The following is a 27,875-nucleotide window of genomic DNA, read 5'->3' as shown; positions in this document are numbered from 1 at the left end:
TGCCGCTGTGCCCATTAAACACTGCCACTGTGCCAAACGCTGCCACTGTACCCATCAAATGCAGCCAATGTGCCAAACGCTGCCACTGTGCCCATCAAATGCTGCCACCAGGCCTGTACTGGCCATAGGGACTACCGGGAGATTCCCGGTGGGCTGATGTCTCAGTGGGCCAGTCAGATGCAGTCCTGGAGCCGCTCCTCTCTGACAGTGAGTGATTGCAATTTCACTCCTGTCAGGAGGAGAAGCTTCCTTCCATTAGGCGTTATGCTCCCTCCAGCCTGCACGGGGAGATAGACCAACGGCAGACTTTCCTTCCTCTCTCCCCTATCACTTGTTATCACATGACTGGAGAGAGGAAGGAGAAGCTGCCTTCAAAACGGTGAGTACATGTGGGAGGAGAGGGAGGACACTGATGTGAAGGGCTGCTGATGGGGGCTCTCTGATGGGGACTGTGATATGAAGTGGGCTGCTGGTGGGGACTCTGATATGAAGGGAGCTGCTGGTGGGGACTCTGATGTGAAGGGAGCTGCTGGTGGGGACTCTGATGTGAAGGGAGCTGCTGGTGGGGACTCTGATGTGAAGTGGGCTGCTGGTGGGGACTCTGATGTGAAGTGAGCTGCTGGTGGTAACTCTGATATGAAGGGAGCTGCTGGTGGGGACTGTGATGTGAAGGGAGCTGCTGGTGGGGACTCTGATGTGAAGGGAGCTGCTGGTGGGGACTCTGATGTGAAGGGAGCTGCTGGTGGGGACTCTGATGTGAAGTGGGCTGCTGGTGGGGACTCTGATGTGAAGTGGGCTGCTGGTGGGGACTCTGATGTGAAGGGAGCTGCTGGTGGGGACTCTGATGTGAAGTGGGCTGCTGGTGGGGACTCTGATGTGAAGGGAGCTGCTGGTGGGGACTCTGATGTGAAGTGAGCTGCTGATTGGGACACTCTGATGTAAGGGGGGTGCTGTTGGGGACACTCTGATGTAAGGGGGACGCTGTTGGGGACGCTGTTGGGGACACTGATGTAAGGGGGACTCTGTTGGGGACACTCTTATGTAAGGGGGACTCTGTTGGGGACACTCTTATGTAAGGGGGACGCTGTTGGGGACACTCTGATGTAAGGGGGACGCTGTTGGGGACACTCTGATGTAAGGGGGCGCCGTTGGGGACACTCTGATGTAAGGGGGACGCTGTTGGGGACACTCTGATGTAAGGGGGACGCTGTTGGGGACACTCTGATGTAAGGGGGACGCTGTTGGGGACAGTCTGATGTAAGGGGGACGCTGTTGGGGACACTCTGATGTAAGGAGGACGCTGTTGGGGACACCCTGATGTAAGGGGGATGCTGTTGGGGACACTCTGATGTAAGGAGGGTGCTGTTGGGGACACTCTGATGTAAGGGGGACGCTGTTGAGGACACTCTGATGTAAGGAGGGTGCTGTTGGGGACACTCTGATGTAAGGAGGGTGCTGTTGGGGACACTCTGATGTAAAAGGGACGCTCTGATGTAAGGGGGACGCTATTGGGGACGCTCTGATGTAAGGAGGACGCTGTTGGGGACACTCTGATGTAAGGGGGGTGCTGTTGGGGACACTCTGATGTAAGGGGGGCGCTGTTGGGGACACTCTGATGTAAGGAGGGTGCTGTTGGGGACACTCTGATGTAAAGGGGACGCTCTGATGTAAGGGGGGCGCTGTTGGGGACACTCAAAATTAAAGTGGGCCAGTCATGAGGAAGTCCAGGGCCAAATTTTTGTCCCAGTCCAGCCCTGGCTGCCACTGTGCCAAACGCTGCCAGTGTGCCCATCAAATGCTGCCAGTGTGCCCATCAAATGCTGCCAGTGTGCCCATCAAATGCTGCCAGTGTGCCCATCATATGCTGCCAGTGTGCCCTTGAAATTTAAAAAACAGCATTTTTGCTTGCACATGATTGGACGATGGAAGTCAGCAAAGCTTCTGCTCAATTACTAAGCTCTGGAGCAACTGCTTTTGCAGAGGGCAACTGCACTTTGCAGTGTGCACAGTCTATTTGCCTTTAGTAAATCAACCCCCTATGTCCCTTTATAGATGAAAGCCCTGCAGGTCAGTAATGGCAGCTCCCATATCTCTATCCTAACAGGTTGCCTTTATTTTGATCCTATACCGTTCGCCTTTAATAAAGTTTTGTTGGCTCTTTGCAGTAAACAACAATCTTATGTAATCCCAACAAAATTTGTAGGCATAACCTATAGCAGCATGACTAGGTCTGTGCGAAAGCAATGGCATGCCTCGGCAGGACCGTAGTTTGGCTGCTGTGTCTGTTTACAATACCAGGATGAATTGAGCCGTGCCAAAACCTCTCCTGGCTGATTCTGAAAGCGCCTCCATGGAAGTTTCCATGCACACAAAGGCACATACTTGATGTACGAACAAGATCGGAACTGGGTCTCGTCCACGGAGTTTGAGGGGCACCAGCAAGGAGAAAAATTATTTGCTTGTCGGAATTCCCTTCTGGCCTTGTTCTGCTATTTCATGACATACCAAAACCCCTCAGAAGCATACAACGTAATCACTGCAAACTGGGAGTCATCCATGTGTAAGCCATCCACCATCTGTCTTATCAGCTCAAACTAATACCAGGAAGCCAACCAAGTGAAATGAAACCCAGCACCTTCCAAAAACTCCACGTGAAGGGTTATCTACACATGACACAATTCTTTTCTGCAGTTTTCCCTGTCTGCTAACCCTGGAGGAGATTCCTAAGCAGGTATCGATTTAGTAAAAGTGACATCTCAAAAAACTTATTAAAGAGATCTACTTTATAATAAGGTTGTATAGAGAGGAGAATTCCTTGAAGTAAACAATCTATGTAGGCTCTATAAACCTCCATCAGGCCCTACCGCAGAGCAGAGTGACCCCCCCCCCCCCAACAATTTTTATATGGACCATCTTGCGGGCAGGTGCAGGCATTCTTCCCGCCTGTAGGTGGCACTGGGCCAATGCTACAGGGAAGAGGAGTGTGAGAATAGGAATTTTCCCCTATGGACTCCATTACCTGCTTTGGAAAGATAGGTGTCTGATTTGATACCAAGTTCCCAAGAGAGTTTAGGCAGCCATCTTAAAGACGCCCCTGGAAGACGTGATGATGTCACGAAACGCATAGGGCGGAGCCAGACGACGCGCTGACGTCACCCCCAAATAGTGTTGTATTCCAGCAGGACGGGTTTGTCCGGGTTCCTGTGGCCAAGGAACCGGACTTTAGGCTTTTACATTCACTACGTTTTGTAAGTGTTCACTTTGTTATTTTAAATTCTTAATAAATCTTGGTGGTTTTACACTATGTGAGCCCCTTTTTGTATTTTATGGTGCATCCCTGCCATTGGTTTCGCTGGTGTGGCTGACGGTGAGATGACCCCTGGTGGATATCGATAGAAGCTCCCAATCTCTGTGTTTTAAGATTGCCTGCTTGCTGTGATCCTCTGTAGTGGGGGGTCGTGGCCATCTGGTAAGGAGCAACCCTCTCTATCCCTGGTGGTGGACTCTCCTTTGCTGTCACTGATTGAATCACCATTTGGATTTTTTGTACCTTTCTGGGCGAATTGAACTTTTTAATCATATTGATTTTTCACTTATTGGATATTAAGGTGGATTATTATCAATTGTTATCCACATACATTTTTATTTCTTATTTACACTCAATATCATAAACAAACAAATTTTTTTCACTGAGGACTTTTATGGTAATTTGCACATGTATTAGCGCAATTCTTTTTATTTTTCATATTTACTCCACAATTGATGTTTATTGTTGGGATTGCAGCTTTTCAACGATTTATTGTTTACTTTAGTTTATAGCGCGTTTTTTTCTTCTTTTTTTCATCTTAACAGGGGAGCCTTTAAATAGGTGGGGTCCCATGTTATTTTAGTTGTGCTTTGAGGAAATGGCAGGTTAAGGTAAGGAACCCAGTGATTAGGGATAGCTCTGGTTAGGGAAAGGTTTCTAGTGAGTCGTGATAGTACAGGGGACACTGTCAGGTGCTGAAGCCCATAAAGAGGATCCAGGGCTGGCCCTACCATAGGTCCAACTGGGTCCATTGGACCCAGGCAATACTTTGGTGGCCTGGCGGCCGAGCTGCCACCTCTATGTCCCGGAAATGCAGTGTAAGAAGAATCGATAAATTGCTGGAATGTGCTAGCTCAGTGTTGTGTCTGCCGGCCGGGCACAGCAATATACAAAATACCACCGTCTCTGCCTCAGTTCCTCCGGCATACTTGTGTCACCTCCGGCTTCTGTGTACACTGTATAACTGGGGAGCGGCCGAGCGGGACAAGACACTGGTGGTGGAGCAGCATAGGGTGGGCATTGCTTGTGGGGTGGAGCCAGAGCGGGGCATGGGTTAGGAAGCGGAGTGGACCCGCTCATCACCAGTGCTGCAAGTAGCAGTACTTGTTGCTAAACACGGAATATAAGGCTCAGGCACCACTTTGCCAGGTGGTGTGCTCTACTTGTAGTACGTCCCCCTAGGGGACTGCTTAGAATTACCTTCTCATCTGCAAGGCCATGACGTGGTGAACTGGTGAACTTTCCAACCCACCTTACACTCTGGGTTCAGACATCTTGGTATCACTGTGTGGCAATAATCAAACAACTCAATATTTAGGTTCTATGAATATTTTACTTGAACCAATAAATGGGAAGTTGTCACAAGAGGAGGTAATAAATCTGCTGAGTTCTGGGCAACAGCACCAACTCAGCAAATTAATTCCTCCGAAAAGACACAAGACAATATTTTTGACAGTACTATATACATATATGTACACTTCCTTTAGATGTCATGTTACCCCCTAGACCAGGGATATGCAATTAGCGGACCTCCAGCTGTTGCAAAACTACAAATTCCATCATGCCTCTGCCTCTGGGTGTCATGCTTGTGGCTGTCAGAGTCTCGCTAAGCCTCATGGGAATTGTAGTTCTGCAACAGCTGGAGGTCCGCTAATTGCATATCCCTGCCCTAGACGGATGTTTCAGTTAACTGCTTATACTGCCACACTAATAAAGATGGAACCTGGCCGGGCTACATGCTATCCTAGGAAGGGAGAACGGATCTAGAGAAGAGTAATATAGGGGCCTAATTATAAGTAATGGCAATAACGTTCACGTTGCAGATCTGATGTTCTTCACCGGCTAGTTCCTAGCTAGTTAACTGTAATCCATTTGGGTGTGGTGGGAACAGTAGATTCCTTGTAGTGAAGATAACTAAAGGTGTCTTAGCACAGTGTTCAAATGATGCAGTAAAGTGATCTTGAAGTAAAGATGTCTGTGCAAAGTGTCTCAATGTAATGGTGGCAAAGAATGGATAAAGGTCGAGCAATTTGCCCTCTCACCAACGACCAGACCGCTCCGATGTCCTCCAAACAGGAATTCGTGTAGCGACACTCGTGCAGTGGATCCGCTGTCTCGACCTGCCAACGTAAAGCTACCGGAATACCAGAAAGGAAGTCTGACAGCAAATAACAGAGTGAGGCCCCTCAGGCCAAGAGTTGGAAGTAAGACTCCACGTGGTAGGCTGCGACCACTCTCTCCCTGTTCCACAGAGAGGTCTGTCTTGCGTCAGACCCAGGAGGAAGAGACCTTCCACGCGGGCTTCTGCTGCGTTTATAGCTACTCCCAGAATTTCTCAGATGGCAGCAAAGATCCCTGGGATATGTAGTCCTGGCACACAATCGTGCAAAGCAACTATCTGGCTGGGGAACTATTTATCCCACAATCCTTTTATTTGGCACACAGATATGATGTCACTGGATACATTGATCACTAGAAGGACAGACAATACCTTGAAATGCTAGGAGATACAGTGCTTTATGTTTGCAGTCCATATTGCTACATCCTCCCCCCACTTGAAAGTCTTCGGTCCCTAAAGACAGGGCACAACTTGTTATCACTTTACTGCATTGTGGAAGCTAAACAATTAAATATCTAATAGACTAGAAGTTGCAACAGCTAATAACTGACTTAGTGAAGAATCCTCTGATAACAAATTATATACATCAATAGAAGAAGTCATATTAAGTTTATGGCAGGCCAATAATAAATTAGTGGCCCACCCAGTAGTGTCAGGGGGTGGATCAAGGTCATCCTTTACTAAAGACTCGGTAAAGGAGGCAAGTGCTTGACTGGGAGGTTGAGTAGTAGGTATGAGTTCATCTGAGTTTTCTCCAAGAGTGTCATACGTCAATCACTTTGGGGGACATATCTTTTGTCTCAACCGAGAATGTATGTCTTCCAGTGACTCAGGTCCCTGTCCTGTGTCCCAAAAACTGCATCCAGCTTCCGGTTCAGGTTCGATCTCAGTCTCTGGTTCCATTTCAGGCTCTAACCCCAGCTCAGGGATGATCTCTCTCCCTGTTGTATTGATAGGAGGGATGAGAGTTCAGCCATATCAGACATTTCCCAGGTTTCCAGCTTGACCTCCTCATTTTGCTGAAGTGTGTAGGGGGCTACCACTTCAGTGTCAGGCAAGTGGAAGCCTGTCCCTGGACAGCCCTATTCTTCAGCATCAGGAACAATGGAATTCATCTTCTAAGGAGGGAACCCATAGCCAATCCAAAAGGTAATTCCTCGTCATCACTTTCCTCTTCCAGAAGTGCAGATAGATAGGTTTTCCTGACCCTAGGCCTCCATGTTGGGGACTGATATGTCTCTGGGCAAGGGGCTGAGGGTACTCAAACAGCCTCTGAAATGGGCAGCAAATGGTTTTGATGCCAAGTCTTGAGGGTGCCAGTCTTCCTTTCCCAGCCGAATCTGATACACAAGGAGCCCAGGCAATCATTTACAAACAATGTAGGGTTGGGAACGCCATTTATCAGCCAGCGTATGTTTTCCTGACACCCCTAGATTATGTAACAACACTCGATCCCCAGGTTGTAGATCCTGGACCCTCACTTTAAGATCAAAGTTCTGCTTATTCATTCATTCTCTGATGGTGGAGGCTTCCTTGGCTTTCTCATAAGCCACCTCTAAGTTCTTCCGAAGCCTGTCGACATATCCCCTATAGGAGGCTTGAGAGGTGTGATCAATTGAGTTTCAAATGCTAAATCTACGGTTAAGCAAGCCTCTCTTCCGAACATCAATCGGTAAGGGGAATTTGAGGTACTATTGTAGACATGAACTATTGCAGCGATATGTTCTCCCCAATACTGTTTCTTCTCTAATGGGAGGTTTCCCAGCATGTTCAACAGAGTACGATTGAAACGCTCAGGTTGTGGATCCCCTTGGGGGTGGTAAGGAGTCGTTCTGTTTTTTTTATGTTTAAGAGTTCGCATAGTCTGCAGATCAATTTGCTCTCAAAGTCCCAACCTTGATCTGAGTGTAGGCACTGAGGCAATCCGTAATGGACGAAGAACTTCTCCACTAGTGTCTTGGCCGCTGTATTAGCTTGTTGATCCCTGGTGGGGAAAGCTTGAGCATATCAGGTGAAATGATCTGTCACAACCAGGACATTACTCCTTCCGCTCAGATTAGGTTACAGGCACAAGAAATCAATGCACACCAACTCCATCGGCCCTTGGCTTTGTAGATGGCCCAATGGGGCTGCCCTGCCGGGTAGAGTTTTTCTCTGAATACACCGGACACAGGAGCGGCAGTAACTTTCCACCTCCGTTCTCATGGATGGCTAGTAAAATTGATCCCTGACTAGTTTGAAAGTTCTATCTGGGCCTAAATTACCATGATCATCATGGAGAGTGGTTAGCACAGTAAAACAATGTTTCTCAGGAAGGAACAGTTGGCTCACACATTCTGCCTCTTCAGAGGGACCGCTCCGATATATGATTCCCTCTTCCAGCTTCATTCGTTCCCATTCTGTATGAATCACCTTGGTTCCCTCAATGGGGCTGTTCATCAATATCTGAGGGTCTTTAGCGGACAGCGACTTCCTTATTAGATTCCCTAGTGGGTCTTTCCACTGATCCCTTCTCATGTTCTCTTTCGTCAATTGAGGCAGTTCTTGTCTGCCCACTTGCGTCAAATTGCAGTAGAGCTTTGGTACTTCCACAGGGGTGACTCCCACCACTTCAGCCCCTATGGCTCCTTTGTGTTTATATTCCACTCCTTGACACACAGCCTATACTCCTTTGGAAGGCAAATGAACCCAACTCTTCTGACCATTCTGGGTGAAGTAAGGTCTTCGGGAAAGAGTGTCAGCGCCTCTATTTCCCACTCCCAGTTGATATTTCAAACTGAATTGGAACTCGGACAGAGCAGCTAACCACTGATGTCCAGTGGCGTCCTTCTTCAGTGGCGTCCGACTTCAGTGTCCATTGTTCCTGGATAGATTCCAGAGGCCTCCTGGCTTCCCCTTTCTGGGTTTTCTGCTGTTCCCCTTCTATTTGCTTATGTAACATCTCATTCAACGGCCGAGTAATCTGTGAGAATTTCTTCACAGATTGTCTGTGGTAGGAGCAAAAGCCCAAGAACTACCTCAATTCGGTGACAGTAGTTGGACAAACCCAAGAAGTGACCGCCTCCAGATTTTGGGGGTCGGTGGCTATCCCTTCGGCAGATACCACATGTCCTAGGTATGTGACTGAAGTCTGGGAGAGTTGGCACTTCTGTGACAACAGCTTTAAGCCCTCATCATGTAAATCGCTGGAAAACTCTTTCCAATCAGGCTTCATGCTCTTCCAGTGTTCGGCCAAACGTGATGATGTCATCTAGGTAGACTAATACTTCTACCAAGTTCATATCACCCACCGTGTTCTCCATCAGTCGCTGGAAAGTAGCATTGGCTCCAGTTAATCCCTGTGGCATTCAATCAAACTTGAAGAATCCCAGTGGGCTAATAAAAGCCGTCTTCTCTCGATCTTTTGAGTACATAGGAATCTGGTAGTGTCCACTCTTTAGATCCAACACACTGAACCATTTGGCCCCTGATAAGCATTGTAAAGCTTCTTCTGTCATGTATTGATCTGGGATAGTCCTTCTATTCAAGGTTCGATAATCAATACACATCCAGAGGGACCCATTTTTCTTCCTTACTACCACAATCGGGGAAGATTAAGGGCTTCTGGACTCCTTAATGACCCTTTCTTTAGTTCAGCCAGTTTCTCTCGAAGATCCTCCAAGTCGCACAAGGGGACAAGAGGGCCTTGCCCTCTCTGATACCGGAAAGGATGTCTGACAGCGAATAACAGAGTAAGGCACCTCAGGCCACGGGTGGGAAGGACACAATCTCTCTCTCCCTGTTGTACAGAGAGGTCCGTCTTTCGTCAGACCCAGGAGGAAGAGACCTTCTGCGTGGGCTTCTGCTGCTTTATAGTTACTCCCAGCATTCCTCAGATGGCAGCAAAGATCCCTGGGATATGTAGTCCTGGCACACAATCGTGCAAAGCAATTATATGGCAGGGGAACTATTCTTCCCACAATCCTTTTATTTGGCACACAGATATGATGTCACTGGATACATTGATCACTAGAGGGACAGGCAATACCTTGAAATGCTAGGAGATATGGTGCTTTATGTTTGTAGTCCATATTGCTACATCCTGGAACAAAGCCAAGTTTTCAAGGGGTGGACATAGTACATCTAGGTAATGTGAGTAGCTTAATTAGTTGCTCTATGTTTACCCAGGGCAAGTCCCTCATCAAGTGCTGAGCATTGGCTGGAAAGAACTGTCCCCTCCATCCCACCCAAACTAATGTGGCAGATGTGCAAAAAATTGGGGTATAAGTTAAGCTGTTGCTCACGGCAACAGCGCAAGGTCCAAGACTAGGTTCACATCTCCAGGGTTCTGCATTTGCAGAGGCACAGCAGCCCATTCATGTGAATGGGCTACTGTACCTGCGTTCCCTGCAGAAAAAAGGTCCCCTGTTTTTAAGACGTAACTGCACGGAAACCACATGTGCTTTGTCACTATGCGTTTCCATGTCTGGGAAACTGCATCACGTTGTTCTGTGTGTGGGAGTGATATTTAGGCCTCATACACACGGACATTTTAAAAAACAAGCTGTAAAGCTAGTATCGAAGCCAGGAAAAAAACAGCGTTAAAACCGCAATTTTATCCGCGTTTTGCATTGGCGTCAAAGCGCTTTTAGCCATGTTAGCTTTCAGCCACGTTTCTCTGCCTCTACTCAAAATCAATGGTTCCCTATGGGAGCCAGTTGATTTGAATAGAAGTCGCACCACAAGTCAGATCAAGATGATCTGACTTGTGGTGCGACTTGTGTGGTGCGAATCTTGAAGGGGAACACCCCGGCAAAATGTAAAAAAAAAATTTGCGTGAGGTTCCCCCCCGATGATACCACACCCTTCAGTCTGGATCCTAAGGGGAACCCCCACGCTCAAAAAAATGCCCCCCCCCCCCGAGATCCATACCAGACCCTTATCCGAGCACACAGCCCGACAGGTCAGGAAAGGGGGGGACGAGCGAGCGTCATACTCATTCACCTAGGGTGGGGGGGCCGGGATCTGGGGGCCCCCTTCTTAAAGAGGGCTGCTAAGCCCCCGTCCGCAGACCCTGACAACCACCGGGCAAAGGTTGTCGAGAAAAGGCCCTTGTCCTCATCAACATGGGGCCAAGGTGCTTTGGGGTGGGGGGGGCACAGAGCCCCCCCCTGCCTCAAAGCACCCACCCCCCCATGTTGAGGGCACATGGCCTGGTATGGTCCAGGAGGGGGGCTTGATGGTCCGCCCCCCCCATTTCCAGACCTGCTGGGGTGCATGCTTGGATAAGGGTCTGATATGGATCTGGGGGGACCCCTGCACCATTTCTTAGGGGGGAACCTCACGCAAATTTTTTTTTACATTTTGGTGGGGTTCCCCTTCAAGATTCTGAGCACACAAGTTGCACCGCAAGTCAGATCATCTTGATCTGACTTCTGGTGCGACTTCTATTCAAATCAATGGGTTCCCACAGGGAACCATTGATTTTGAATAGAGCCACAGAAACGCCAGACGAGGCTTAACACTGTATACAGCGTTAAGCCCCGTTAAATTGCATTTAACACCTTTTACCGGTGTCTGGCGTTTTTACAACTCTAGCGCTGGAGCCTCAGAACGCGCTGGTCCTGGATTTTTTTTTGGAGCTTAAAAACACCAATGCCTGTTACCGCTGTAATAACTGTTTCTTTCCCAAATTTGGACCCCTGACATCACACCACAACCCCCAACCCCCCAACAGGGTTGAATAAAAAAAAATGTAATAAAGGGAAACATTGTAATAAATAAATATTTTACAGTAAAATTGTAAAAAAAAAAAAAATATATAATTAAAAAAAAAATACTGAAACTGTCTGTCCAAAAAAAAGAAAGCATTGTAAAAAAAAAAAAAAAAAAAATAAAATAAATATAAATAAATAAATAAATAAATAAATAAATATATATATATATAAAACTACTGACAGTCCACGCCTCATCAGTGCCCATCAGTGCTGCATATTAGTGCCACTGTCATATGACATTAAAAAAAATATTGGTAATTGGTATCGGCGAGTACTTGAAAAAAGTATTGCTATTTGTACTTGGTCTTAAAAAAGTGGTATTGGTGCAACCCTACTTATTTGCTTGCAGAACTGGTAACAGGAAGGGATTTGGGGTGGCATGGGATATTCTAGGTCCAGGAACACTGAATAGCGATAGGAGGACACAGTTCATTAGACTAAACGTCTCTGAACAGTTCTGATGCCAGAAGCAAAATAAGGTAACCAGGATTGGGGCCCTGCATGGGTCAAAGACTGGCCACAGGCCCTCTCACCCAAAAGATAACAGCACTCAGTCACTAAGGCCTGAAACATAGGCCTGTACTAACAATGTCACAGGATAGCGGGATGCATCCTTCCGTTATCCACCGGACACTCTTCAAAAAAGGGAGATGTTAAAGCTCACAATGCCGCAGGACAGCTATGCACCCTTCAGCTTCCACCAGGCACTCTTCAGTGAGCTCTCCAGACCAGATCCTTAGCTCCAATGGGATTTAGAGGTAGGCCCCCGCAGCTGGGACCTCAATGAACATCAGTTCAAATCAGAAGAACTGATGCGGGAGGAATCCCTCCAAAAGGAAGACCCTGCTGTTCTAAAGCTCAGACTATTTAAATGCCTATCCAGCCACCTACTGGGCACAGCCCCCCAGAGATTGGCTGAAGCACAATAAAAATTCAGGTTGCACACCTACCTTGCTCAGCCTCCTATGTTCTAGAACCCTTTAGAAAGCAGGGGAGAACAATTAAACTTGTAACCTGTGATATCCAGAACAGCCCAAAGAAATCAATAGCTGCTCCAATAATTACAGAGGAGCCAAAAGGAACTAACATCCTAGGAACCTAACTAGAAGGGTGCTACACTCACACAATAAAAGCATGGATATATAAAATACTTATTGAAATGTTGGAAGGTTCTGCATGGGGCTGGGTGTCACTTTGGAGGGGGCGGGGGTTCTAGAAGGCTAGTGGTGTGTTAAGGGACTCTGCAGCAGACCTAATTGCCTTGTAGGTTTCTGGAAGGAGCTAGGGGCAACTCTGGGAGCTTGGATTTCTGTAGGGGGTTGGGGATTTCTGTAGGGGGTTGGGGGTCCCTCCAGGAGGCTGGGGGTTTTGCAGAAGAGTTTACTCTGTAGTGTGGAAGACTGGAGGGATGTATGGGGGCTGGGGTGCAATGTATGAGGTTGGGCCGCAGCGTAGGCATACCCACAATTTTTGTGCAGTTATCCCACAGTTTCCCATAGACTTTCTAATAGATTGTGTGTTTTTGGTGCGTTTTCTAAAAGAGCCCCAAAGATGCAGAAAGCAGGAGTTTTTTGTGCACTTTCAGAAAATGTGTCAAAAACGTGCAACCTAATAGAACGTCTAAACTGTTATGCCGCGTACACACGGTCGGACTTTCTATCCTACTTGGTCCGGCACACTTTCCGACGGACTTTGTCCGCCAGGTGCGCCGGACTTTAAAACGGACGGACTTGCCCACACACGACCGGACTTTCCGACGGACTTTCGCCGGAGTTACGGCGGACTTTCAGAATGAACGGACTTGCCCACACACGGACAAGTCCGTTCATTTTGAACGTGACTCAGGTGCGACGGGACTAGAAAAGGATGTCAATCTTGCCGCTTTTATCGGCGAGATTGACACCTTGCGAGCCCCGTCGCGGGGCATACCAGGCCCTTAGGTCTGGTATGGATTATAAAGGGAACCCCCTACGCCGAAAAAACGGCGTGGGGTCCCCCCTAAAATCCATACCAGACCCCGATCCGAGCACGCAGCTTGGCCGGTCAGGAAAGGGGGTGGGGACGAGCGAGCGCCCCCCCCCCTCCTGAACCGTACCAGGCCGCATGCCCTCAACATGGGGGGTGGGTGCTTTGGGGGAGGGGGGCGCCCTGCGGGGCCCCCCACCCCAAAGCACCTTGTCCCCATGTTGATGAGGACAAGGGCCTCTTCCCGACAACCCTGGCCGTTGGTTGTCGGGGTCTGCGGGCGGGGGCTTATCGGAATCTGGGAGCCCCCTTTAATAAGGGGGCCCCCAGATCCCGGCCCCCCACCCTATGTGAATGAGTATGGGGTACATGGTACCCCTACCCATTCACCTAGGGAAAAAGTGTAATAAAACACACTACACAGGTTTTTAAAATATTTTATTAAACAGCTCCGGGGGGGGAGATCTTCCTCCGGCTTCGGGGGTCTTCTTCCGGCTTCGGGGGTCCCTGCGCTTCATCTTCTCCCGGCGTCCGGTTGGTTCTTCTCCCGGTGTTCCAGTTCTTCGGCCGGCTCCTCTGCTGTCTTCAGGTAGCTCTCTTGCCAGCAGAGGTCCGGACTCCTGGGCTTCTGGGCTTCTTCTCTTCTCTTCTCCAGATGTTGACACGACGCTCTCTCCGGCTGGACTGCTCTCCGAGGGCTGCGTTGTGACTTATATAGGCGGAGACCCCGCCCCCTTTTGATGTCACAGTCCCTGGGCATGCTGGGACTGTGACGTTTTAGGGGGCGTGGTCACTGGGTGATGTTGACCACGCCCCCTAAAACGTCACAGTCCCAGCATGCCCAGGGACTGTGACATCAAAAGGGGGCGGGGTCTCCACCTATATAAGTCACAACGCAGCCCTCGGAGAGCAGTCCAGCCGGAGAGAGCGTCGTGTCAACATCTGGAGAAGAGAAGAGAAGAGAAGAGAAGAGAAGAGAAGAGAAGAGAAGAGAAGAGAAGAGAAGAAGCCCAGAAGCCCAGGAGTCCGGACCTCTGCTGGCAAGAGAGCTACCTGAAGACAGCAGAGGAGCCGGCCGAAGAACTGGAACACCGGGAGAAGAACCAACCGGACGCCGGGAGAAGATGAAGCGCAGGGACCTCCGAAGCCGGAAGAAGACCACCGAAGCCGGAGGAAGATCTCCCCCCCGGAGCTGTTTAATAAAATATTTTAAAAACCTGTGTAGTGTGTTTTATTACACTTTTTCCCTAGGTGAATGGGTAGGGGTACCATGTACCTCATACTCATTCACATAGGGTGGGGGGCCGGGATCTGGGGGCCCCCTTATTAAAGGGGGCTCCCAGATTCCGATAAGCCCCCGCCCGCAGACCCCGACAACCAACGGCCAGGGTTGTCGGGAAGAGGCCCTTGTCCTCATCAACATGGGGACAAGGTGCTTTGGGGTGGGGGGCCCCGCAGGGCGCCCCCCTCCCCCAAAGCACCCACCCCCCATGTTGAGGGCATGCGGCCTGGTACGGTTCAGGAGGGGGGGGCGCTCGCTCGTCCCCACCCCCTTTCCTGACCGGCCAGGCTGCGTGCTCGGATCGGGGTCTGGTATGGATTTTAGGGGGGACCCCACGCCGTTTTTTCGGCGTAGGGGGTTCCCTTTATAATCCATACCAGACCTAAGGGCCTGGTATGACCCGCGCTCGCCGCAATAGGAAAATTTGTTTTTCCTATTGCAGCGAGCGCGAGATGCAATACCCTGCCCTCGTGTCGTATCTGGTCCGTCGGACCAGCATACACACGAGCGGGCTTTCCGTCGGACCAGCACACACACGAGCGGACTTTCCGCCCGAAACTGAGTCCGGCGGAAAGATTTAAAACTTTTTTCAAATCTAGGTCCGGCGGGCTTTTGGGAAAAAGTCCGCCGGAAAAGTCCGCCGGCGCCTACACACGGGCGGATTGTCCGGCACACTCTGGTCCGCCGGACCAAGTATGCCGGAAAGTCCGACCGTGTGTACGCGGCATTAGCGTTGCTCAGCAAGTTCTCCAGCCAGAGATTGACAGCACTGTGTATTTGAATAGAACCCGATGGACTCACAGTGCTGACCCTCTCCCCAGCAGGACAGGTTCAGGAAACTACACTATATTACCAAAAGTATTGAGACACCTGCCTTTACACGCCTGAACTTTAATGGCATCCCAGTTTTAGTCCGTAGGGTTCAATATTGAGTTGGCCCACCCTTTGCAGTTATAACAGTTTCAACTCTTCTAGGAAGGCCGTCCACAAGGTTTAGGAGTGTGTCTATGGGAATGTTTGACCATTCTTCCAGAAGCCCAATCAGGACAGCCAAGTTCCTCCACCCCAAACTCGCTCATCCATGTCTTTATGGACCTTGCTTTGTGCACTGGTCCAAATCATTTGGTGGAGGGGGGATTATGGTGCGGGGTTGTTTTTCAAGGGTGGGCTTGGCCTCTTAGTTCCAGTGAAGGGAACTCTTAAGGCGTCAGCATACCAAGATATTTTGGGCAATTTCATGCTCCCAACTTTGCGGGAACAGTTTGGGGATGGCCCCTTCCTGTTCCAACATGACTGCGCACCAGTGCACAAAGCAAGGTCCATAAAGACATGGATGAGCGAGTTTGGGTGGAGGAACTTGACTGGCCTGCACAGAGTCCTGACCTCAACCCAATAGAAGACCTTTGGGATGAATTAGAGCAGAGACTGCAAGCCAGGCCTTCTCGTCCAACATCAGTGCCTGACTTCATATATGCGCTTTTGGAAGAATGGTCAAACATTCCCATAGACACACTCCTAAACCTTGTGGACAGCCTTCCCAGAAGAGTTGAAGCTGTTAAAGCTGTAAAGGGTTGGCCAACTCAATATTGAACCCTACAGCCTTGATCCTCTTCTTCTGGGATGCCCCAGTGGCGCTCCTGGTTCCGCCTCTTCATTGGGTGCCCCCACGGAAAGCCACTTTCCCTGGGTGCACCCGTGCGGGTGAGTGCTCAAGTCCTGCTGCTGCGCCCATTGCACAAACAGCAGGGCTCGGCATAGAATGCAATAAGGTGAAAAACCTGGAGACTTTACAACCCCTTTAAATTTTTGATTTCCCTTGACAATGGTCACCAGGGCAAATAAAGAGGGTTAGTCTCCCCAGCTGTGGCGGCCGCTCCATCAGGGGAACAGGGGCACCGTTCCCCTAATCCATGCGCCCGGCTCCTAATCTACATGCAGAGTGCCGGACGCATGGATTTCAATAGGGTTTTTTTTTTTTTTCGAAGCATGTGATTAGAGCCTGAGGCTTTAATTGGCTTCAAGAAGGGTGGGCTCGGGTCGCAGACCACTGTGCCCAGAGCCCTACCAGTTGTGTGACAATAGTGAATTGATATTCACTATTGTCTTCCTGCTTCTCCTCCTGGCCAATCAGGAAGCGGGTCCTAAGACCCAATTGGCCGAGAGGAGAAGCGACCGTATTGGCCAGGAGCAGAAGCAGGGGGAAATCCGCTGAGATGGAGACGCAGGGGGAAGTCTCCGAAGCTGCCCGCGACCTGGATGGGGTAAGTGCGGGGCTGGTAGGCGGACAGGCGAGCGACAATACCAGGAAAAAAACAAAAGATACATTTTATGCTTATGAAATGCTGAGTGGTCAGGGGATGAAGATGTGAGTTTTCAAATTGCTTTGAAGGCTGGTTTTCTGGTTATCATTTGCTGCCGTTCAGAAATATAAAACACCAATACACATTATTTAAAATTTGACAATGTAAAAGAAAAAAAAAACTTTCTGAAGTTCAAATAAATACAATATAAAAAAAGTATACCGTAATCATTTTCAGTATTGTAAAAAAAAAGTCTTAAGCCAAATAATTAACAGTGTATAACAACCACCTACAGCGCTCACCCAAAGGTTTAATAATCCTAAACAGACAATTCCCTCTTTCTACTTGCATCCTTGCCAGTCACTATAAAAGTTAATTAAAGTGTTACTAAACCCAGGACCCTGTATTCACTATAATAACTGGTCTTCCGCAGTATACAGAACATGGAGATGCAATCATGTTAGTATATAAATTGCTAAATACCTTTTCTCTTCAGCAGTATATATCAGTCTTATGCCCTGTACACACGATCGAACATTCCAACAACAAAATCCTTCAGATTTTTTCCGACGGATGTCGGCTCAAACTTGTCTTGCATACACACGGGTCACACAAATCTTGTCGGAAATTCCGAACGTCAAGAACACGGTGACGTACAACACGTACGACGAGCCGAGAAAAATTAAGTTCAATAGCCAGTGCTGCTCTTCTGCTTGATTCTGAGCATGCGTGGCACTTTGTGCGTCGGAATTGTCTACACACGATCGGAATTTACGCGAACGGATTTTGTTGTCTGAAAATTTTAGATCCAGATCTCAAACTTTGTGTGTCGGAAATTGCGATGGAAAATGTCCGATGGAGCCTACACACGGTCGGAATTTCCGACAACAAGCTTTGATCGCACATTTTCTGTCGGAAAGTCCGACCGTGTGTACAGGGCATTATGACTTCAATGAGTGTCCCGTTAAAGCTTGTAGGAGAAGTTTTCATTCTGCTTTGACTGTCCTATGAGTTTTCATTCTGCTTTGACTGTCCTATGAGGCTGCAGGACCCCTGACCCTCTGTCTGAACAATGCTGATTGGCTCTGTGCCAGAGCTGCATGATTAATCGTTAAAAGATCATGATCTTGATTTAACCCCCCGCACGATGCTAATCAGCTGTTTCCGCAATTCTATGTAAACAGTGCAGAGCCGAGCTGTCAAAAAAAAAAAAAAATCCGACCATTGTTTACCCACATTCCTCAGCGCTGAGTGCACAGTGGATTTGCCTTAGTAAATCAACCCCAATGTATCTCTCGGTTATTTTAGATGAAAAGAATAAATTTCAGTCGGTAGATGAGGGCAGTTTAACCACTAAAAGGCTAAACCTTTTTCTGACATTTGTTGCTTACAAGTAGGGATGAGCCCGATGTTCGAGTTGAACGTAAGTGTTCACCTGTTCGCCGAATAGTGAACAATTTGGGGTGTTCGCCGCAAATTCGAAAGCCACGGAACACCCTTTAAAAGTCTATGGGAAAAATCAAAAGTGCTAATTTTAAAGGCTTATATGCATGGTATTGTCATAAAAGTGTTTGGGGACCCGGGTCCTGCCCCAGGGGACATGTATCAATGCAAAAAAAGTTTTAAAAATGGCCGTTTTTATGGGAGCAGTGATTTTAATAATGCTTAAAGTGAAACAATAAAAGTGAAATATTCCTTTAAATTTCGTACCGGGGGGGGGGGGTGTCTATAGTATGCCTGTAAAGTGGCACATTTTTCCTGTGTTTAGAACAGTCCCTGCACAATGACATTTCTAAAAGAAAAAAAAGTCATTTAAAACTACTTGCGGCTATAATGAATTGTCGGGTCCTGGCAATACAGATAAAGTCATTGAAAAAAACAGCATGGGATCCCCCCCAGTCCATTACCAGACCCTTTGGTATGAATATGAAGGAGAACCCCGAACCAAAATGTAAAGAAAAAATTGCATGGGGGTCCCCCCAAATTCCATACCAGGTCCTTCAGGTCTGGTATGGATTTTAAGGGGAACCCTGCACCATACCAGACCCTTATACATGCACGCAACCTGGCAGGAAAAAAGGGGGTGATGAGAGAGCCCCCCCCTCCTGAACCATACTAGGCCACATGCCCTCAACATGGGGAGGGTGCTTTGGGGTAGCTCCCCAAAGCACCTTGTCCCCATGTTGATGGGGACAAGGGCCTCATCCCCACAACCCTTGCCCGGTGGTTGTGGGGGTTTGTGGGCTGGGGGCTTATCGGAATCTGGAAGCCTCCTTTAACAAGGGGACCCCCAGACCCCACCCCCCCGTTTAAATGGTAGCCTGTAAAGGGCTATTGCTACAAATCTGACTGTCAGATCATTCAAGTGATTTAGCTGGTGCAAGCAAGGGTGTGCAGGAAGAAAGTAAAGGAGACTGTTTATAGCTGTATATACAGTCAGGTCCATAAATATTGGGACATCGATACAATTCTAATCTTTTTGGCTCTATACACCACCACAATGGATTTGAAATGAAACGAACAAGATGTGCTTTATCTGCAGACTTTCAGCTTTAATTTGAGGGTATTTACATCCAAATCAGGTGAATGGTGTAGGAATTACAACAGTTTGTATATGTGCCTCCCACTTTTTAAGGGACCAAAAGTAATGGGTCAATTGGCTGCTCAGCTGTTCCATGGTCAGTATGTGTTATTCCCTCATTATCCCATTTACAAGGAGCAGATAAAAGGTCCAGAGTTAATTTCAAGCGTGCTATTTGCATTTGGAATCTGTTGCTCTCAACTCTCAATATGAGATCCAAAGGGCTGTCACTATCAGTGAAGCAAGCCATCATTAGGCTGAAAAAACAAAACAAACCCATCAGAGAGATAGCAAAAACATTAGGTGTGCCCAAATCAACTGTTTGGAACATCCTTAAAAAGAAAGAACGCAGAATGAGCTCAGCAACACCAAAAGACCCGGAAGACCACGGAAAGCAACTGTGGTAGATGACCAAAGAATTATTTTCCTGGTGAAGAAAACACCCTTCACAACAGTTGGCCAGATCAAGAACACTCTCCAGGAGGTAGGTGTATGTTTGTCAAAGTCAACAATCAAGAGAAGACTTCACCAGAGTGAATACAGAGGGTTCACCACAAGATGTAAACCATTGGTGAGCCTCAAAAACAGGAAGGGCAGATTAGAGTTTGCCAAACAACATCTAAAAAAGCCTTCACAGTTCTGGAACAACATCCTATGGACAGATGAGACCAAGATCAACTTGTACCAGAGTGATGGGAAGAGAAGAATATGGAGAAGGAAAGGAACTGCTCATGATCCAAAGCATACCACCTCATCAGTGAAGCATGGTGGTGGTAGTGTCATGGCGCGGGCATGTATGGCTGCCAATGGAACTAGTTCTCTTGTATTTATTGATGATGTGACTGCTGACAAAAGCAGCAGGATGAATTCTGAAGTGTTTCGGGCAATATTATCTGCTCATATTCAGCAAAATGCTTCAGAACTCATTGGATGGCGCTTCACAGTGCAGATGGACAATGACCCGAAGCATACTGCGAAAGCAACCAAAGATTTTTTTAAGGGAAAGAAGTGGAATGTTATGCAATGGCCAAGTCAATCACCTGACCTGAATCCGATTGAGCATGCATTTCACTTGCTGAAGACAAAACTGAAGGGAAAATGCCCCAAGAACAAGCAGGAACAGAAGACAGTTGCAGTAGAGGCCTGGCAGAGCATCACCAGAGATGAAACCCAGCGTCTGGTGATGTCTATGCATTCCAGACTTCAGGCTGTAATTGACTGCAAAGGATTTGCAACCAAGTATTAAAAAGTGAAAGTTTGAAGGATGATTGTTAATCTGTCCCATTACTTTTGGTCCCTTAAAAAGTGGAAGGCACATATACAAACTGTTGTAATTCCTACACCGTTCACCTGATTTGGATGTAAATACCCTCAAATTAAAGCTGAAAGTCCCCCCCACGGGGTGGAAGCCCGGGGTCTAGGGGGAATCTGCACATAACGTACTAACTAGGGCACCCTGTGTATGCCTATGGCTCCACCTAAAAAGGGATGTTGGCATTACCCATACCCATTACTGCCAAAGATTTCCAGAACTGAGTGTGATCAGTTACAAAGAAAGTCAATCATCCTTCTTGTCAGTTTTAGAAAGTGCTGTAAAAGCCAGCAATAGCGGCCCAATCATACAGGGTGCAGGGGCACCACCCTCCTAATCCATGCGCCCGGCCCCTAATCTACATGCAGGGTGCCGGACGCATGGATTTCAATGTTTTTTTTTTTTAAGCACATGATTAGAGCCTGAGACTCTAATTGGCTTCAAAAATGGGTGGGCTCGGGGCGCAGAACACTGTGCCCCGATCCCACCCAGTTGTGTGACAATAGTGAATAAATATTCGCTATTGCCTTCCTGATTCTCCAATTGGCAAATCAGGAAGCGGGTCACCCGTCACCCAATTGGCGCAGAGGAGAAGAGAACCTATTGACTGACTGGGGACGGGGTTGATCTGACCAACCAGGGTGGGGGGGGGGGTGGCTGCGGGTGGATTGTTTTAAAAAAAAATATACCACCAGCCGCCTTTGGAAACCAGTAGGATTCTACCATAAAATTTGCCAAACATATACACTTCAGATAGAAAAAGAAAGTCACGACCCAGGCAGTTCAAGCACACAGCCCGCACGCAGTCAAATATTTGACGCTGAGTTTTTTGGTGAGAGTTAATGCATGTTCTGAAGTGATTTCAACACTTAATTGCTTTGTTAGCCTGTGTGGACAAATCAATTGTTAGTAAGTTCAGCGATGTAATGATTTACATTTATCTGAATTATTCACAAGCTCCTATCAAAGTATAATCTAACATTGCTTTGGTGTTTAATGCTTCCCTCTGATCTTCGGCAATCATGAATTATTTACAGCGTTCATAACGTTCTCAAATTTCTTAACAGAAAAGGTGCCATATTATCCACCGCCACCGGGCACAGAGCTTAAAGAAAGAAGAAAAAAGAGCAGCATATGCAACGCACAGAAATAAAAAAGAAGAAGAAGAAGAAAAAAAAAAAGGTAATATGGGCTTAATTGAGGCATAATTCTAATTATTCCCGATCACTTCTGGGACAACATGGACCCCTCCGGAAATGAGGAGCCTTTGAGGGGAACTCGGCAATGTAAAAAATGAAAACAATACATACGTGCACAGAACAATAGAACAAATAATGGAAAAACATGTTTTTTGGAGATAAAAGAGAGTTACAGAGGAGACTGAGGCAAGAAAATAAGAAACATCTTGTCAAGTAAATTGACTGTAAAATCTTTTCTCTTCTGAATCTCTAGTTTTAGGCACCGGGATTTCAGCAGTGGTAGGAATTCATAGAGTAAGGGTCTCCAAACTTTCTAAACAAAGGGTCAGTTTATGGTCCATCAGATTAGAGTGGGGCTGCTGGACTGGCCAGGGAAAGTAGAAAATGCCTCAAACTTGGTGGTCAGTAGGAATGAAAAAATGACGTAGCACTGTTGTCAGTAGGAGGAGCAATGGTGCCCCATCATTGGGGTAAGTGTGTGGGGTAGTGACCTATTGCTGGTGTCAGTGGGTGGAATAGTGCCCCATCATTGGTGTCAATTCAAGGAATGGTGCTCTATCACTGGTGTCAATGAGAGTAATTGTGCCCAATATTTGGTGTCAGTAGGAGTCCCATCGTTGGTTTCAGTGGGGGGGGGGGGAATAATAACCTATCATTAGTGTCTGTGTGAGGAAAAGTGCCCCATCATTGGTTTTAGTGGGAGGAATAGTTCCTCATCATTGGAGTCAGTGGGAGAACTAGTGTCCCATCATTGGTTTCAGTGAGAGGAATGGTGCCTCATCATTGGTATCAGTGAGAGGAATAGTATCCCATCATTGGTGTCAGTGGGAGGAATAGTGCCCCACCCATCATTGGAGCACAGGTATGTCAGGAGGAAGGTCTCTCTGAAGCTGCTGCAGGTGATCCGTGTGAGAGAGGAGTGGTGGTGAAATCTTTCCCAGCTCTCCTGGCCCCTTTCTGGGGAAGCCATGGAGGCCAGCAGGGCCTCTCCTGCTGGAAGCTCTCAGCCATCTCCTGGGCCATCGGGTGACATGCCTGCCCCTGCACAAACCATGGCTTGTGATCTTTCTGCCCCTGGTAAGGATGAGGGCTCAGAGGTAATTCAGGAGCGAGTGGTGGCCGGGATTAAGGTCCTGAATAGAGAAAGAGACAAGCTGTACAAACTGAGAACGGAGCTGAAGCGCCTGAGAAGGCAGCGCGAGGGCTTGCATAGCCAGAGACGTGGGTCCATGGATCCGGAGATCCAATTGGCCAAGGTCCGGGTGGAACACCAAGAAACCATTGTGGCCATGATGGAAGGCAGAGATGGGCCCTTTAAGGAAAAATTCTGCAATGACAGAAGGTTTGCCAGTATGACAAAAATGGAGGTGGAGAAGGAGACCCCCAGTTCAGACCCCCTGCCCCCTCAGGGAGAGGTAAGCAGCCCCATGCCTTCCCAGGACTCAGGAGGCATGCTCAGGGTAATCCAGGCAATGGAGTCTCCTATGCGGGGTGATCAGCTGGTGTTTCATGAGGAGGACATTGCTGATAATGTGCTTGACAAGGTAAAGCCTGTCAAGCCCCATGTGGTGCATAAAACTGTTTTTGTGAACACTGTGACTGATACTGACAATGTGCTCATTGACAATCAGGCTGCTAGTCCTGTGTGTGGCAATGCTGTGCCTGCTGATGCTGCAGTGCAGCAAAAAATGCATTTAAAAAATGACATTCCTGCAGAGGAACTGCAACATTCAGCAGAGCCAATTAACCCCCCTTTAGCTGAGTCTAAAGCTGTTTGCCCCACAGCTGCTGAGGACTCTACAGCACAGCTTCAGGAGACAGCTGGTATTATTTTAGAAACTGTGACTATTCCTGATGGGAATGTGAATGTTTGTGTGACTGATTATCCCAGTACCAGCGTGATGGACAGTCCTACCAACTCTGTTCAAGCAGATAATAATAATAATAGTAATGTACAGACTACTGTGACATCAGTGTGGGGCCTTGGCCCTGATAAACCTACATTTGCTCAGGTTGTACGCTCTGCTCCTGGTGGCTCCGCCCCCAAGCGGGTTTTCCCCCTGCGGCCTACCACTTTGGGCACCCCGGGATCTGGTCTTGGGTCTCTGGCTTTTGCTGGGGGTCCGAGACGAAATGTAGTGATTCTTAAATGGGAAGGTGGTGCAATCCCTCCAGCACGGCGTGCAGTGGTGGACATGATTTTGGAGATGGGTTTTGGGGCAAATGATCTGTATGCCCTAATACATGTTGCTGGGAGCTGGGAATATACTATTAGTTTCACCAGGCCAGAGGGTCTTGACCTGTTCTGGGAGAGATATGAGGCTCGGTGCAGGTCGAGACCCGAATGGGAAGGTCTGACCCCAGTTGCAGTTTCACAAAGGTCTACAGTGAAAAAAAATCACAATTATTCTCACTAATGAGAGTGTTCCTGCTCGAGATTTAGAGGTCTGGTTAAATAATTATGGTAAAGTATTGACTAAGCCCGATAAAATACTTGATGAACGTAACATCTGGACTGGGGGTTGGTCGGTTACAGTCAGGTTGGCCAGGGATGGGAATGTTGTCCGTCACCTGCCCTCCTCAGCTTTTATAGGGAGGGATAGGATGACTATTTTCTACCCTGGTCAGCCAAAGCTGTGTCACCGCTGTGGAGAAAAGGGGCATTTGAGCTCCTCCTGTTCAGCCTTGATATGTTCAGTGTGTCGGGGTCAGGGTCATATGGCCAAGGACTGCACCGAGATGATCAGGTGCAACCTGTGCCTGCGCCTTGGCCACCCCTACAGCAGATGTCCTGAAGCCTGGCACAATATGGCGAAGGAGGTACTAGATGACTTGTCAAGGCTGGGCAGGATGGAGGGTGAGGCCCCTGGTGTACCATCCTCCTCTGTGGTGACCGACTCCCCTGGTCCTGTTCAGGATCCCTCTCCAGTTCCTGTGGCCACCCCTCCTGTGTCTGTAAGTATTCCTTCTGTATCTGTCTCTGTGTCCCCCCAGCCTACTGTATCCCCTCCTCTTGTGTCAGAACCTTCCAAGTCTGTGCCCCCCGAGTCAGTTCCCCCCCAGGAGTCTACCCCTCCTAAGTCTGACTCAAAGGGAGCACCCCCCCACCAGGAGTGGTAACATGTACTAAAAAGGTTGCTTCTTCCTCTGTAAAGAAGTCTTGGGGAAAGACTTCACAGAAAAAAGTAAGAGATGAGGGCATCTCTGAAGCTGACCTGCAGTACCTGGAGGAGAGAAGGAAGGTAGGGAAGCGGAAGAAGCAGGTGGTGAGGACGGAACAGGCTCCAGTGCCTGTCTCCAACCGTTATAGGTCCTCTAATTGGGATATTTCTTCATCTGGAGCTTCTTCGGAGCAAAGTTCTGATTCCGAAATGGAGTTTGAGGCGGCCACAAGAAAGAGAGAGGCTTCTGGTGATGAGCTGCAGAGGGGAGCTAAGAAGCAATCCACCCAATAACCCAAATGACGGTTCGCCCTCCGTTAAAGGTGGTGACAATAAATGTCGCCAGCATTAAGTCAGTAAGAGCTCGTTCTATGGCCTTCTTTTTGTTCAGCCAATTAGATGCTGAAATTTTATTTTTGCAAGAGACTAGGCTCACCTCCTTGGCAGATATTCATATGGCCAAGAGAGAGGGGAGGTATGGTCCATCTTACTGGTCTCTTGCGGCCGAGCCTTACGGCGGTGTGGCGGTGTTGTTTAAAACCGGCATGGTAACTGTCCGGCGGGTTATTGAGGTGGAGATTGGGAGATGTATGGTCTTAGACGTCCTTGTGGGAGGGCAGGACCTGCGCCTAATTAATGTCTATGGGCCGCACACAAAGTGGGACAGGAAATGCCTTTTTACAAGGATCAAGCCATTTCTTTTTACATCCCGGCAAGTGGTCTTTGGAGGTGACTTTAATACAGTAACTAGGCCCAAGGACAGGAAGGACTTTAAGGACAGGCTGGGATATGATAGCGTTTTTTTAAATAGTATGGTTAGGGATGCTGGTCTTGTGGATGTGCACATTAAGCACCTCCCAGATGACACCGGGTTCACCTTTCATCGAGGTAATAGTCAGAGTAGAATAGATAGGTTTTTTTTTTTCAAGGAGACCTCTGCTTTCTCACCCCCAGTGGTGCAGGCAGTAGAGTTCTCTGATCACTGTATGCTATCTGTGGTCCTGAATGCTTCAGACGCCCCTCAGAGGGGCAAGGGCATCTGGAGATTGAATTCAACTCTACTCAAGGAAGAACATGTTAGACAATCCTTTGAGGAATTCTTTCAGGCACAGGTGACCATTCTGGACTTTTGTAGCAGCAAGGCTGAGTGGTGGGAGCTGACCAAAAAGAGGATCGCTGGATTCTTCAGGGGCCTAGCCAATAGAAAACAGTCTAACAAATACATGACCTACCAATGTTTACGGAGGTAGCTGGATATTCTTGTCTCGAGAGGAGGAGATCCTGGGGCAATCTTGGAAGTGAAACTCCTTCTCAGGAAGTGTCAATATGACCGGCATGCCTCTTTGGTTCTAGAGAGGAACTATGGGAAGTACCACTCGCCTGACCCTTACCAGAACTGCAAACAAGGTGTAGCTGTTAAAACGGTCGTTGGCCTTAAGGACAGTACAGGTTCCTTGACAAAGTCCAGGTCAGGGATTCTGGAGGTCGTGAGGTCCTTTTATGCTGACCTTCTTGGGAGGAAAGAGCTTGACCGTGACAAGATGGTAAGCTTTTTGGACTCTACTCCAGGTCTAAATGATGAAGATGTCCCATTGATGAATTTGACAGAGGAGATCACAGTTGAAGAGGTGATGAGGGCAATTGAACAGCTTGCCATCAAAAAGTCACCTGGACCGGATGGCTTGACGGCTGAGTTTTACAAAGCTTTTAAGTCTATTCTGGCCCCACATTTGGTAGAGGTTTTTAACAGTTGCCTTGCTGAGGGGGAACTTCCCCCTTCCATGAGGCACTCATCTGTGATTCTTCTTTCAAAGGGTAAAGATCCTTCGATGGTTGAGAATTGGCGCCCCATCAGCCTTCTTAATGTCGATAGAAAGATACTGGCAAAGATCATTTTCTGGCGCCTATCGTCAGTAGCAGAGTCTTTGCTTTCTCGCCATCAGCACTGTTCGGTCCAGGGTAGGTGCACCTTCACAGCAGTTTTAGCTGTCCGGGAGGCCTTGGAGCGGTGCAGAGCTGCAGGCTGGGGAAAATATTTGCTGACATTGGATCAGGCAAAGGCTTTTGATCGTGTTAACCATGAGTACCTGTGGTTGCTCCTTAGTAAGTATGGTCTGCCGGGTGGTTTTGTCGATTGGTTAAAAGTCTTGTATAAGGGGGCAGAGAGCTTTCCTCTTGTTAATGGTTGGGTTGGGCAGTCCTTTGAGGTTGGCTCCGGGGTGCGCCAGGGTTGTCCCCTGAGTCCCCTGCTCTATGTGTTTGCAATCGACCCCTTCATCAGGAGGCTAGAGAGCAGCATGTTGTGTGGGGTGACAGTGGGGCTCCCGGGTGAGCCGCCTTTGAGGGTTGTTGCCTATGCGGACGATGTGTCGGTGATTGTCACTGGGGCGGATGAAGCAGAGGAGGTGGTCTCTCTGACATCACGGTATTCTGAAGCATCAGGCTCCAAGATCAATCAGGAAAAGAGTGAAGTTTTCTGGATGGGAAAGGAAGGTGAGGGGTTTGATCTCCCGGACACCTTTCCAGTGCCCCAGGAAAGAATTAAGATTTTAGGCATTGAATTTGGACCCGGCGATTATGGCCTCAAAAACTGGGAAGGCAGACTGGAAATTGCCAATACTAAGGTGGTCAGCTGGAAGAGATGGCAGTTATCTATGAGGGAAAGGGTTGATCTGATTAAGACTTACCTGATTCCGATCTTCTTGTATGTCATCTTTGTCTGCATCTTGCCAGTGTCTCTATATGCTAGGGTCAGTAGTGTGTTCTTCCAGATGTTGTGGGGGAACAGACTGAACCCCATCAAGAGGAATGTCACCTATCTATCCAGGAGGGAGGGTGGCTTAGGTATGGTCAACCCAGTTCTTTTCTTTTCACTGCTTTTTCTCAAGTTTAA

At 48.1% G+C, this 27,875-nt stretch overlaps 1 long non-coding RNA gene across 1 annotated transcript in view; it reads left to right on the top strand.

Moving 5' to 3' along the window:
• Positions 1–2,218: 2,218 nt before the first annotated feature.
• LOC141145774 (uncharacterized) overlaps positions 2,219–27,875 on the top strand; it is a 48,138-nt gene continuing 22,481 nt past the window's right edge. Inside the window, exons 1-2 of the long non-coding RNA XR_012244633.1 lie at positions 2,219–2,731; positions 21,690–21,804. This is a non-coding gene — a long non-coding RNA (uncharacterized lncRNA). The remainder of the gene's footprint in view (positions 2,732–21,689; positions 21,805–27,875) is intronic.

This window comes from Aquarana catesbeiana, linkage group LG05, assembly GCF_042186555.1.
Source record: "Aquarana catesbeiana isolate 2022-GZ linkage group LG05, ASM4218655v1, whole genome shotgun sequence".
Classification (NCBI taxonomy): domain Eukaryota; kingdom Metazoa; phylum Chordata; class Amphibia; order Anura; family Ranidae; genus Aquarana; species Aquarana catesbeiana.
Note: the sequence above shows the minus strand (reverse complement) of the source record. Positions and strands in the feature narration are given on the sequence as shown.